Source organism: Mustela nigripes, chromosome 1 (genome assembly GCF_022355385.1).
Source record: "Mustela nigripes isolate SB6536 chromosome 1, MUSNIG.SB6536, whole genome shotgun sequence".
Classification (NCBI taxonomy): Eukaryota; Metazoa; Chordata; class Mammalia; order Carnivora; family Mustelidae; genus Mustela; species Mustela nigripes.
The window spans coordinates 8,806,816-8,821,001 of record NC_081557.1 but is presented as its reverse complement, the minus strand read 5'-3'; the positions used below and the strand labels follow the sequence as shown (position 1 = coordinate 8,821,001).

Below are 14,186 nucleotides of genomic sequence, written 5' to 3'. Positions count from 1 at the left end.
AATAAATAAAATCTTTGAAAAAAGGGGGGGGGAGCCATCGTGAGTGATGAAGGGTCCACAGCCCCTGAGAACAGGAGCCGTGGTACCAGGGGCTGCAGGTTGGCCCCGACAGGGCACCTGCTGGCTTCCTGGCCAGGAGGGGTTTCAACCACCCTGCCAGCCCTGGCCCAGGGCTCTGAGCAACTTCCCTTCCCTCCTCTGCTCTGGGCTATTCAGGTGGCTGCACACAAGGGTGCTGGTGGAGGGGGGGGTGAGACCAGGGTGGGAAGGGTCTGTTTTCCGCATCTGAGTCCCACTGCTCAGTCTCTCCCACATATTCGAAGCCTGTGCCAAGCCCAGACGGGCCCTTCTTTTCCTACATAGGTCAGGTGATGCCAGGCTTCCCCAAGGACCGAGGATCCTGCCCTGTGGCTACTCAAAAGAGGGTCTTTGGAACTCTGTGGAATTCTGCACATTTGGCCAAGTGTCGTAAGTCTTTGGAGCTAGAAGACACCTTATAGCCCTGCTGTTGACATGGTAGTTACATGTGGCTATTTAAATTTAAATTAAGTTAAAATGAATTGTTAGTTTATTGCTTGCAGTAGCCACATTTCAAGAGCTCACCAACCACAGGGCTACCATATTAGACATGGCAGATGTGGAACGTTTCTGCCACTGCACAAAGCCCCGCAGGGACGGCACCGTCTGGTATTTACAGAAGGAGAGGGGGAGGTCCAGAGAGGTCAGGACAGGACAGTGCCAGGGCCCCAGACCCCTGGTCTGCTGGCTCCCCACCCCGAGGTCCCTCTGACACTGGCTCACAGTATCCTTGGTGATGGGAGAGACCGGAGTGGGGACCCTCTAGACAGAGGGCCGCCTTGAGGCCAGAGAAAGTGCGAGATGGTATGTCCACTCCATCTGTGAGGCAGAGACTAGGGGGACACCAGAACTCGGGCCAGAAGCAGCGTGAGAAGAACGAGGCCATCCTGTTAATTCAAAATTGCAAAGAGGGGGCCCCTGGGTGGCTCAGTCAGTGAAGCGTCTGCCTTCGGCTCAGGTCTCGATCTCGGGGTCCTGGGATCGAGCCCCGCATCAGGCTCCCTGCTTGCGGGCGGGGTCTGCTTCTCCCTCTCCCTCTGCCCTGCTCCCTGCTCCTGTACGCACGCGCTCTCTCTCAAATAAATACATTAAAAAAAAAAAAAAAACCTGCATAAAGGACGTGCACCACCTCTGCGGACCAGGGAGGTGGGGGGGGGGGGGCAGGGATGAAACACGGGCAGATCCCAGAAGCTGACTCTTTGCCCAGGGCAGAAGGTCTAGGCCAGGGGTGGCGTCTAAAGGAGCACCTTTCCCCCTCCCCTGCACTTAGGGAACAGAGCCCCTTCCAACCCCAAGAGCCGGTATGAAGCCAGGGAGGGGGCCCAGCCTAACTGCCGCTGCAGCCAAAAATGGCCTCTACAGTGTCAGGATGGCAGGAACCTGCAGAGGCCCCACTGCTGGAGAGACAGGCCCGTCGACCTCCAGGCCTCTGTCCGCCAAACCTGAAGACGCACACCCGAGGGGTGTAAGTCTTAGCATATGCCCAGCATGATGGATACAGGAATACAGGAGGTGATGCTCCACGGGAGACAGAAGTGCTCCCCCCACCGCGGGGAGGAACCGACAGCAGTGGGACTTCTACCCCGCGTGACAGCAGGCCCAGGGGTCATCACACCCACCAGCTGCACAAGCCAGGGAGCAGCACCTCGTGAGCCAGGAAGAACGAAATGACTCCCCCCCCCCCCCCAGGTAGAGACCTCCAGCAGAGGGAAAGTCCCCAGCGCTTCTAACAGGACGACGCGCAAAGGACATTCTAAGAAAAGGGAGACACACCCAGAGGGGTGTTCTACTCCCATAAACACCAGACAGCGAACAGGAAGAGAAAGCCCTGCATGGAGAGAAAACCCTCAACAGACAGAAGCAGAGAATTTGGCCGAGCTCCTGCAGTTCCACGCCAGGGGTCTCACTGGACCCCAGACGACCCTACGTGGTTAATAATTAATGTGCTTATTCTAGAGACGCAACGACAGGCCTCGAGCAGTAAGATGACTTGCCCAAGTGCGAATTGGGGTTGAGATGCGAGAGCCCAGGCTTCTCCGACTCTGTGACGCCAGAGCAAACAGTCTTTTCCTGGGTGGAGGAGTGCACACGGGAGGTACGCGGAAGACAGAGACCTACAATGCAGGAGGGCCAGAGAGACACCCACAGGGCGATGGAGCGACCTCCATGCACACCTAGAGGGAGACACCGTGGGAGGGAGCCTCAGGGACAAGGGCATAAACCTGGAGAAAGGGAGGAGCTGAGATTCTCCTAGGGGACCCAGAGACTCCGGAAGCACCAGGAGACTCACCCAGAGAGCCGTGACGCCTTTCAAGGGCCACAAGCAGCAGGAGCGAGGGCTAGTGCCCACCAGTCTCCTGGGCCCACACACCAGCCACTTCCTGGCCAGCAGCTTGGGGACAGCACACCCGGATGGGCAGAGAGTCCCAAGCAACCTGGAAGCCAGGATCGGAGGTCCCCGGAGTCAGAAATCCTGAGCCACACAGACCCCAGCTCACCGACCGCCAGGCTCTCTGGGGCCCCAGCAAGTGAAGGACATGAGGGTCATCCCCTCTGGGGCTTGCGGGACACAAGACCCACTCCAGAGAAAGGCACCAGCAGGGCAAGACACATGCTTCCACTCACTCGGGAACGGGAACAGCCACAACAGCACAGACCCTTGCCCCACACAGGGCTGGGTTCGCTTCCGGGGCCCAAGGCTCCGAACAGACCTCCACGGAGGCCGCTGCCAGAACTCTTGTCGTCTGGAAAACAGCAGGGCCTATTCGAACTGGGGGAGAACAGCTCGGTAATCTCCACAGCCAAAGCCGGCCATCGAGAACATTTACACTCAGCTCATCCTGGGGGGTACAGCCCAAGGGGGCATGTTGTGTGTTGGGGGAGGTGGGATTATCAGGCAGAATATGACTAACATGCTGCAAGACACAGGCGACCTAGGCACTGGAGGGACATTCCCAGAAAGACAGACAAAGGATGCGCACAGGCCACGTGCACGCCGACACGCTCATCAGCCCCGCTCCCCACTCTTCCCAGCCCTGAGCAGGCCCACAGCCCTGCCTTCCCCAGTTCCCAACACACACCTGTCTGGGCAGCCCCAGGACCTGCCCATCATGGAAGGCGCCTATACCTGTCAGCCTGGTGCCCGGAGTCTATGTCTCCCTCTACCTGTGTGCGCCTATCTTCTTGTTCCCCGGCCACCTGGGCCACTGGGCCAGCCCACAACTCCCACCAGCAGGGAGTTCCTCCAGCTCGGTCACTCCAGCCTCTCCTCCAGGTCAGCCCCACCAGGGGACCCCCACCTCAACGTCCAGAGGAGCCCCACTCAGACCCTACAGGCCAGCTGATCTCTCCAGCTCTCCCCACTGGCCCTCCGCACACAGCTTCCTCCCAACCCCCCGGAGCAAGCTCCAAGTTCTCTCTTCCAGCAAGGAGGGAGATTCCCTCTTCCACTCATGACCGAGAGGGACTCCCCTACTCCTTGTGACAGGGGACGGGGACAGCAGCCCACTATCCAGCCGCAAGTCCCCGCCCCTGGCCACACAGCCCGGGAGTAGAGAGCTTTTCCCCAGGACCGCTGGGACTAAGACACCAAGTCTGGCGGTGGCACCCTCTGCGAGGCAGGGGTGGTAAAGAAGAATGTTCTGTCTCCCCCTGGGGGATGATGACCGCCCCGAGCTGCCAGGGGTGCAGAAACTCCCCAACCACAGGGGAGCTCTCCGCCCAGCGGTCACACCCCGCCAGTGCAGGGGCGCAGGGCCCGGCCCCCGCCGCTCCGCAGTGGCCAAGGAGCCGCCCCCCAGCCCAGCCAGGACACGGAGCCGGGATCAGCTCCAGGCACTTCCCCTTCCCCTAGAATCTCTGCTCGGGCCTCCAGGGACGGGACAGGATGCCCCTCCCCGACCAGCTGTGTGCAGCACCTCTCGGCATCACTCAACGAGGGCTTCGGCATCACTCAACGAGGGCTTCGTTCCCAGAGCTAGCCTCGCCCTCCTGAGGACCTCCCGGTACAAACTCCAGGGCCCAGAAGCTATCCAGGACGCAGAAACCGACTCTGGCCCCTACCTACAGCCCCTGCGCAACCTCCAGCACCAGGGCAGAGACCCACTGCTGTCCCCAGCCCTGGAAGCCCGGGGTGCAAGCAGAGGAACACCCTCCCGCGGGTGATCACACCTCACCGCTAGGACACTAGGGGTCACAGGGACGCAAGACCACCGTTAAATTGCACCACCTGGATGCAAGCGAGACCCGCAGCTGCAACAGCCCAGGAGTCCTCCCGGTGGGAACTGGGGCTGGGGGGGGCTCTATCAAACTCATGTGCATGTGCCCCACCGTGGCCCATCCACGCAGGAGCCCCCTCACTCCCCAGGCCACCATGCACGGAGGAAACCGAGCCTGCCCAGGAAGGCCTGGAGTGCCAACAGGATGGTCACAGGCCAGCTCCCTGCGAGCCTGGATGAAACCCACGGGGGACGAAAAGAGAGCAAAAGGCCCTAGACATGGCCACCGCCTCCACCTGACTGAAGCCAGCACATTCTAGACCTTCTCCCTTCCCCTCCTCAGGCCCAAGCAGGAGGTCAGCCCAGCTCCAGGGAGAGAAACCTGGGGGTGTTGGGGAGCAGTGGGGGGGGCGGGAAGAGCCTAAAGTGGGAGAGTTCCCATCGCGAGTAGGACTAGCTCTCCTGGTATATCTCTGTCTGTCCCCAGGCGGTTCCCAAGTTCTGAGGAAGGTGGTGACCACACCCCAGAGCCCCACACGCCCCTCCACCCCCACAGCTTTGCCCCAACCTCTCAAACCAGCTCCTCAGGCTCTGGCGGTGTCTCCACCAGCGCCAGCCAGCCGATTCCAAGTTAAGCCAAAGAATCTAGCCGAGCCAATGCCTGGTCACCTCCACCCAGGGCCTCTCTGCGACTCATGCGACCCTGGAGACCCCCAGCCCATTCCCTGCGCTTGTCTGCTGCTGGCCGTCTCCCTCCGCGAGTCCTCCGTGGTTTACTCTCTCGGGCCTCACCCTGGGCCCTGGACTAAGCCTGGCTGGTACAAGTCCCAGCTCTGTGGGGTTATCTCTTCAAGGGGTTGCCCAGACAAGGACCCCTAGCTCACCGCAAAGGCCTCCCGAACCCCCAGCACGAAGCCCCACATGACGGACGTGGCACCTTACACGTCCCTGTCCGATGACCAATGTTCCCGCCTATACGCTTTTCAGGGCAAAGCCTTAGAGAGGGGCTAAGACGCCCTCCAGTCCCCAGTTTGAAGCTCGCAGACCCTGTGTCCTCTGCTAGCCCAGCTCTCCCGGTCCCAGGTCCTCTCCTTCCCTGCCCAGCCCGCCTCCTTCACACCGCAGCTCACCGCTCAGAGCAAGGACATACCCCCGAAGCCTGGGGCGCCCTTCTGCTCCCCACTCTGCCCACTTACCTACCCTGTGCTGGCCCAACCCATCATCCCTCTGGGTCAAGGAGAAGGAAGCCTCCCCCATTCCGCCTCGGAAAGGAAGTGAGTGCCACACCCTGCCCCAGGGATTTCCCTCAAGGCGGGGCAGAGGCAGAGAGGGAGAAGAAAGCAGAATCTGCCCCCCTACTTTATGGGCAGCCTAAGTGTGGAGGCCTGAAAACGCCTTCCAAAGCATCTTCAGTCTCCTCCCGGCCACTCCCAGCCCTCGCCTTCACTCTAGCCCCTACCCTCTCACTGGGTCGGGTGAGACCAACCCAGCCCCTACCAGTGCTGGACCGGGGGAAGGAAAGGCAAGTGATCCCTCATTGGAGGCTGGATCATAACAGGGGAAACTGTTTCAAAACCAATTATTGGGAGCCCAGCGCTGCGCCAGGGATACAGAGGTAAATATCCCACTCTTTTTCTCTCTTGCAAACTCCAGGTCACTCTCTAAGGATCCCCCCCCCACCACCACCAATAGGGGATGGTCCCACTCCGCCTTTCCATAAATCCACTGCACGTTAGCAGGGCTCTGAGCAGCCTCCGCGGGCTCCCTGGAGGCACCCACCGCCCCCTCTCTGCAGCCACACCCAGTGAAAGGCGAGAGCCCACACCACGCACACCACATTGTGCAAAGGCGCCAGGGCCGTCCCCCACCTGGTGCAGGCGCCCAGCCCGAGCTGCGAGGTGCCCAGTCTGCCCACTCGGCTCCCCTCCCACGCAAGGAGCACCGCCAGGCCTGCTCAGACCCCACGTGTCCCTCGTGGCCAGCGCCGCCCAGGGCTGCGCCCCCACATCCCGGGCCCTGGCACTGCAGGGGGCGCCCGGGCCAGCCACGGAGGGCCAGGCCCTCACATACTGCACACCCTCTCCCCGCCTGGGAAAGCCTTACATAACACGGCTCTCCGAACACACCCTAAACCCTCGGCCTTTCCAACTCCACGGCCGGACCCCGTCCCCCAGCCCCGTCTCCTGGAGCGCATCGCTCGTACAGAGACGGCAGCTAAGCCCTCCTCCCGCGCGGAGCTGGCTCCTGCCCCCCCCCCCCCCCCCCCCCCCCCCCCCCCCCCCCCCCTCCCCCCCCCCCCCCCCCCCCCCCCCCGCCCCGAGTTCTGGTTTGAATTAGTCAGCGGCTCCAACCACCACATTCCTCAGGCTGCTGGCGCCGTGCCAGGCGCTGGGGCGGGGGCCATCCCGCCCGGACGGGTTTGGGAGTGGGGTAGGGGAGAGCGCGCCGCCCCCGAATGGGAAGGGGCGGTGCCGGGGGCCGGGCCGCCGCACAGTTTCCCCCCCCTCCCCGCCCACCCCAGCGCTGGAATCTCCCTAATTACGCCCCCCACCCCCACTCCCACCCGTCCCGTCCCGAGGCGCACTGCAAACTTCAGGCAGCGCGGCCTTGGAGGAAGAAGGGAGACTTCTGGAGCGGGGGACGCGGAGGGGCCAGACTAGGGCGGGGCAGCTGGAGGGGGGCTGAGAAAGGGAGAGGCTGGTGGTGCAGAACTGGGTGGGGCCGGGAGGACTCCGGGCGCTTGGTCGAGGCGGAGGTGTGGGGAGCGGGGAGGGACCGCGGAAGGGGCGCGGGGGCTCCGGGAGGGGCCGAGGGGCCGCGGCAGCGACCTCGGAAACTTCTCCAGTAAACACGGAATAGGAGCGGGAGCGGTGCGCTTGAGCCGCCGCCCCAGGGAGAAGGAGGGGATGGGACGGGGACCCACAGGGGACCCCCAGGCCAGGAACCGCGCGCCGCGCCGTGCAACAGAACCAACGCTCAGCTCTCGAGAGAAATAAGGGCTGGAGCAATACCCGCTTCGGAGCGATTTTCCAACTTTGCCCAACTTGCGCCCCAACTCCGGAGGCAGAGTCTGGCTCCCAGGGCGCGACGCGTCGCCTCCCCGCGCGGCGCCGGGGTGCCCCGCTTGCTACACACTGAATCCCCGCAGTGCGCTCGGCCCGAGCGCCTCGCCCCTGCCCTGAAACCCACCTCCCCCGACCCGTTCTCGGAGTCGCGTCCCCGCCGCGCCGCGGTGTGCCGGGTGTCCCTACCTGCGCGCTCAGCCCCTGGGCACAGCCATAGCCCGCGCGGGGCCCCAGGTCGCGGTGCTGCGGCTGCCGCAGGCGGCGAGCCCTGGTCGGGGCGGGTCCGGCAGGGCGGGCGGTGCAGTCCCCGCGGCGGAGCTGCTCCGAGTGGCCGGGCCCCCGCGCGCGGAGGCGGCTCTTGTAACTCCGGCTCGGGCGGGCGGGTCTGCCCGGAGCTGTGGGGAGAGGGCGGGGCCGGGCGGGGCCGGAGTGGGGCTGGGACGGGCCAGCGGGCCGACCCGACGCGGACCCGGGAGCGGGCGGCTGGGGGGCTGGGGGGAGGGGGCGCTGGGGGGCGCGGAAACGAGGGGGTGTCGCGCGTCCGATGGCTGCTTTACCGCGCCCCCCCTCCAGTGCCCCCTGCTCTAACCGGCGCCTGGATCTGCCCCCCAACGTTTTCAGTGTGTGGTCTCCCCGACCAGAAACTCCTCGAAGCTCCCTGAGGCTCATCCTCCCACCTGGAACTGCGAATCAGCTCACTTTGCAAGAAGGACCAAGAGGTTCAGAAAGCGGCTGGAGGGGTGGGGGGCGGGTGCTTGGGTGATTCGGCCGCGACCACCAGCCTGACTCAGACCTTTGAGTTTTCTCTCAACCCAGGCATCTAAACTTCAAATCCCAGGCCCCAGGCCCTTCTCTTGTTCCCAAGCTTCATGCAGCCGCGCCCATTTCTCGCCGTCACCCCCCTTTCTGAGCACCCCCCATAGCTCCCCCCGCTACCGAAAACCGGTCTGTAGACGCTGGCCACACCCCTGGAGTTAGGGTGTCCACGTGGAGTCATCAGTGCCCCACGCACCACGGGGCTGCTCCTGTCGCTGCCGTGACACGGGCGGTCAGGCCGGCAGCCCACCCTCCTCCCCGGGCTCCTGAGGGAAGCGGCAGCTTTAGCCTTGCCTCTACTTACCCACTTCTGACTCGAGCCCTTCCCCCACCTTCCCACTTGCAAGGACGCTGTTTCCAGATTTATTGCCATTTCCCACAGCCACTTCTAATCCAGGAGACTTTATTAACCGCTTAATGATGGGGTGCGGGTCGGGGAACCTTCCGGCTCCCCAGCCCCCCTACCACACTCCCATTCTCTTCTCCCCAGGAATCCTCTTATCCCCTCTCCTAGGTGGCCACCCACTACCCACATCAAGGCAGTGTTCCTTCCTTCCCAAAGGCTGAGGAAGGAAGACCCCCAGGCTGAAGGCCCCCCCAGAACACCCCGCTCCAGACAGGAGCGCCCTCCTCACCGCAAGATCGTGAGTGGGCTGGGGCCGAGACCTGAGGCCCTGTCCTCTGAAATGGCAAACATGTTTACAGGCTAAAAATACCCAGCAGCCAACTCTGCTGCCAGCCCTGGGGGCTGTGTCCCAGGTCCAGTTACCAGCACAGGCCATGGGGGAGGGAAGACACAGGCAAAGAAGTCCTAGCTGTGCCCAGACTCATACAATGGGCGCAGAAAGGTGGAGACACACGTGTAGAAGTTCAGACAGGCATAGACATGCAAGGACAGACAAAGCAGAGACTTGGGCACCCGCATTCTAGATCTCTGTCTCTCACTCCTGTGTGCAAGTGCATTCTCCCTCCTCCCCCCACTCCCTACCTCTGTCACACACACACACACACACACACACACACACACACAGATAGGGACGCAAACCCACACCACACACATCACAAGCTTTCCAAACCCAGGCTTTCTAAAGTAGTGCCTCCTCCATTTTGTTCTGTACCCCTTTCCTCGAACCTACCCCTATTTGAAGAAAACACCTAAACTTTTCAACTTTGGGTTGCTTTTAAAAACATATAAGTACCAGGCCCGTGGGTGGCTCAGTCATTAGGTGTCTGCCTTCTGTTTGGGTCCTGATCCCAGGGTGCTGAGATTGAGGCCCACATCGGGCTCCCTGCTTGGTGGGAAGCCTGCTTCGACCTCCCCCACTCCCCCCTGCTTGTGTTCCCTCTCTCTCTGTCAAATAAATAAAATCCTTTTTTTAAAGATTTTATTTATTTATTTGAGAGAGATAGATCACAAGTGGGGGGGGGGACCGGCTCCCTGCTGAGCAGAGAGCCCAATGGGGAGGGCTCCATCCCAGGACCCTGAAATCATGACCTGAGCTGAAGGCAGACACTTAACCGACTGAGCCACCCAGGCACCCCAAATAAATAAAATCTTTAAAAAAAATAAATAAATAGGGGCACCTGGGTAGCTCAGTGGGTTAAAGCCTCTGCCTTTGGCTCAGGTCATGATCTCAGGGTCCTGAAACCTGCTTCCCCCTCTCTCTCTGCCTGCCTCTCTGCCGACTTATGATCTCCGTCTGTCAAATAAATAAATAAAATCTTTTTAATCAATAAATAAAAAATAAAAACATGTAAATACCGAGCGCTCCTTATTTCCTTTACTAATGGCTTTTTAATTATTTCATTGTCCGTAACATTTATTCAGCTTTTCACAAATGGAGCCAGAATACAGAGAAATGAAAGCGGGCCTTCATGCCCCAAGTCCGATAATCCTTGTTGACATTTTTTTTTAATAAAATCAATGCCTCCATCTGGTGAAGAATGTAAACAATAGAGAAAGGTAGAGCGGTAAACAGTCAGTGGGTCCCTCCTCTCCCCGGTCCCTCTCCCCAAAAGTAACCACTGTTCACAGTTGACTGAAGGATTTTTAACTTTATGACTCACCTGGTTCCTTGAAAGAGAAAGATTTCCCAGGACATAGTTAAAGGGGAGTAGATTGAGACCTAGGTTTTGGGAATTTGGGAAACATCGCTCCGCGGATAATCACGGAGACTTAGGGGGACAGCCAAAGGGCGTTGGGAGTTTGGAGGGAGGGTTTGGAGCAGGAGAGGAGCGGGGAGGGAGGGTGTGGGTGTCTACCTCCCTGGAGCATGGGCTCTGTCAGCCCCTCAGGAGTGAAAGAGCAGAGGCTAGTGTCCTGGGCTCAAGGCCAACGTATCTGTTCATTGTTTGTTCTGGCCACCCTCTTGGTCAACAGAGAAGGCAGGAGAGGCTGATTTGCAGAGCTGCTGCAGAGCTGGGATTACCGTCCAGGTTCTTCGTTCAGAGGTAGGAGCGACCCCGCTGGTGGGGGCTGGTCCTGGGGACGGGCTCCTGCCGAATTTCCAGCTAGGAGCTAGAGGTGGAGTAACCAAGACCCTTGCCCCATTTAAAAAAAAAAGAAAAAAACTATGGTCTGTACCTGCTGGAACAGGAGCTGGGCTTTCCTAGGTCAGCTTCCTTGGCCCAGGGGAAGGGAATATATTCAACAACTTTCAATGGCTTAAATGGAGACGCATGCTCTTTTGGAAATTTCTGCCGACCCTTCTCTTTCCGCCCTCTGCTGGAGCCCCCTCCCGCCCCTCACCCCTAACCCCCCAAAGCTCGACCGTAATGGTGATTTTGTCTCAGGCCACAGCAGGCCGTATGGTGTGTTAGCTCAATAAATCGTCACATGCTTGGGGATGAAATGGTCTCAGAAAGGGTTAGTGATTCCCCTAAAGTCACACAGCCCTCAGCAGCAGGAGTCAAAACTCCTACCGGCATCCAGGCTCCACAAGGGCAGGGATTTTCTTGTTCTTTGTTGTCTGCCCTGTGCCTGGAGCAGAGGCTGGCTTAGAGCAAACGCTGAAGAACTTTACGGAATGAATGAATGAATGAATGAATGAACTCCAGGGATAACTGCCCCCAAAGTCCGTATCTTTTCCACAACAGTATCCTGAGCCCCACACTTCCTTTTACTCTCAAGCCTCCAGGGACCAATTCCCCCACTTATAGACCTCTCCGGCAGCTGCACAAACATTCACTGTGTGTGTAACACTAGGCCCCGGGGCCCGTGGTGCTGGTGGTGGTGCTGGTGCAGGGGATCAAGATCCTGATGGGTTGGGGCGCCTGCCGGGCTCAGTCGGTTAAGCGTCTGCCTTCAGCTCAGCTCATGATCCCAGAGTCCTGGGATCGAGTCCGCGTCAAGCTCCCCACTCAGGGGGAGCCTGTTCTCCCACTGCCTGCCACTCCCTCTGCTTGTGCTCATGCTCTCTCTGTCAAATAAATAAATCTTTAAAAATTAAAAATTAAAATTAAATAAATAAATAAGAACATGACAGGATGGCATCCCTGCCCTCATGGTGCTTCTTCCTGAAGGAAATGTATTCTGAGCTCCTCGCAGGCCTTTGGCTTTGGGAAAATGGGATATTGTCTTTTCTGCTATATCCTTTACACTAACACCTCATTCCCCCGACATACACTCACGGGGGAATTTTTTTGTGGATACACACACAATTTTTTTAGTTAAAAGGAATCACCCCCACCCCCACCTCCATCTCAACTTTGCAAAGAAAACCTTTCTCTTTTGGAAGGTTTCAGATGCCTTGGTGAAAATAAGGGCCACCCGGGGGTCCAGGAGGACTTCCAGCCTCCTGCCTGGCACTCTGTCACATTTCTGAGGCATTTGACCCCACAGGGGCCTGTGGGTTCATTGGCAAAGTTAGGTGAGTCCTAGAACTCGTCATCACTGGGATACCTCAGCTTCCCTAGAAGTTTTGTTCCCTCCCCCCGCCCCCTGCTGGGGGTTCCCTGATGTGTACATGCGTCAAGTGTGTGTGTGTGTGATGAACCTTGGGCTTCTCTGTTGCCAGGCGACGTGCCTCTGTTTTGTTCCTATTATGCCTGTTTCCATAGTAACAACAAAGGGAGCTCTGTGGGCAGGCCCCCTGCCAGGGGGATTCCCCTTCCCCTCCCTCCTCGCCGCAGTCCCCTTCTCTAAAATCAGTGTATTACAGGGAAGACAAGACGCCCGACTGCTCAGAGAGTAATCATGGCTTTTAAACTGTGATCCCAGCAAGGAAGTGTGCAATCTGCAGTCTCTTTGAAAGCAGACTCCCCGCCCTCCCCAGGAGGGCCCTTTGGCGTGTCAGCCTTAGAAGCAGAGAAATGACTGTTACCCCTTCTTTGAGCCATCTGGGATCTCCCCGACCCCACCACCGCCCCATACACACAGCCCCAGAGATGAGCGTCTCCGCCAAACATCAGCCCCTTCCATGTTCTCTTTCTTCCCTTCCTGATCTGTCTGTCCCAGTGAACAGCGAACCAATCGGGTGATTCTGGGATAAAGACATTACTGCCTAAGCAATTCTGAAACCCCCAAACTCCTAACCCAAACTCAAAATAGGAAGCCAAGTAAGTATCCCAGCTCAGTTCAAACCTCAGCCTGATTTTAAACCTCGGACTGCAAATAAGGAGTTCCTGAACCGCTCAGATCCGACAGCCGGGGTCCCGGAAACCTGCCCATTACACTCGGTCCTAATTGAAATCTTCAGGCCAAAGCAGAACCCAAGTCAAAGCTGATTAGAGAACAAGAGACGACACACAGGGCTCTGCGTACAGACTCTGGAAGGAAAGAAGGCACAGAAAGAGCAACCAGGCAAGAGAAAGGGGACGACGTGGGCAGGGACAGCAGGGCAGGTGGACACGGTTGGTTAGAGAGATGGCCCGGAGGCCTGGGAGGTGAGGATGTGTGGATGCGGAGAGATGGAGAAGAGAGGGGAAATGTGGAGCTGAGATTAAGGAAGAGGCAAAACACTATTGAACAGGGCTGTGAAGGAGGGAGCCCCCCCCCCCCCCAAAGTAGAGCTCAGAATTGGAGCTGAGGGAGGGAGCCAGCCGGCTCGGCTCCCCAGCAGGGGGCGGGGAACGAGGGGAGCAGCAGCCTCCTCTCCCCCTTTTTTGGACTCTGCCTTTCCGCCACCCTTTCCAACTTCCTCTGCCTTTCCTCCAGTTCCAGGGGAGAAAGGGAGACCAGCCCACTTTTCCCTCCCTCTGCTGCTTGCACTTCCCAAGTCCAGGCTAAGGAGATCAGGCTGAGCAGTGAGGGAAGGGCCTCGGCTGCCCAGAGCCTGAGTCACCACATAGTTGAGGTTCCTGTCACTCGAAGTCCCGCCTCTGCTACACCCTGTGCCCTCTGCCCGCCCCAGGACTTGGAGCGCTGGGTTGGGAGGTGGTGGCGGTGACCTGCCTTGGGACCTGCTCCACTTCTGGGCTCAATACCCAGCGAGGGCTGCTCCAGCCCTGGATGCCATGCTTCTCTCTGCCTCCAACACCAAGGGTGTGTGGTCCGTTCATCATCGTCGCCCCGCGGCTTTGGGAGAGGCGCCCTCCTGCTCTAGGAACCAAAGTGACTCAGTGAGTGGCTTCGAGAACTGTGGAAAGACTCACATGCACCCTTGATAAGTCACTTCCCCTCTCTGGGCTCGGTTCCTCCTGGGTAAAATAAAGGGACTACCCTTCGCGGTGTCTCGGGCAATCCTGCATACGGTACATTCTGTAAGCCTGAGTCTCGCAGATGGAGCGTTCCCGCTGAGGGGGGTGAGATAAAGAGGCATGTTTGCTAACCCCTGTCCTAACGGGAGTGGGCGGGGTAGGACACAGGCACCTCCACAATAGGGCCGCCAACACCCTTGGCAACTCGGTGATTCAGACCCCGCCGAGAGTGGGCCTGGCAGGAAAGCACCCCGTGGGTTCCCTGTGACTCAGGGGAAATGCAGATGTCCCTGAAGAATGACTGGCCAGGGGCCCGCTATAACCAGCTCTATAGCTCGTCTCCCCAAGCACCTAGAAAGTTTCCGGTCCCGGT

The 14,186-nt window shown here is 59.3% G+C and overlaps 1 protein-coding gene across 1 annotated transcript in view; it reads right to left on the bottom strand.

Annotated features, from left to right (window-relative positions):
- AHNAK (AHNAK nucleoprotein) overlaps positions 1-7,713 on the bottom strand; it is a 28,543-nt gene extending 20,830 nt beyond the window's left edge. The window contains 1 exon segment of the mRNA XM_059404080.1: positions 7,547-7,713. The gene's annotated coding sequence lies outside the window, so the exon portion shown is untranslated.
- Positions 7,714-14,186: the final 6,473 nt, after the last annotated feature.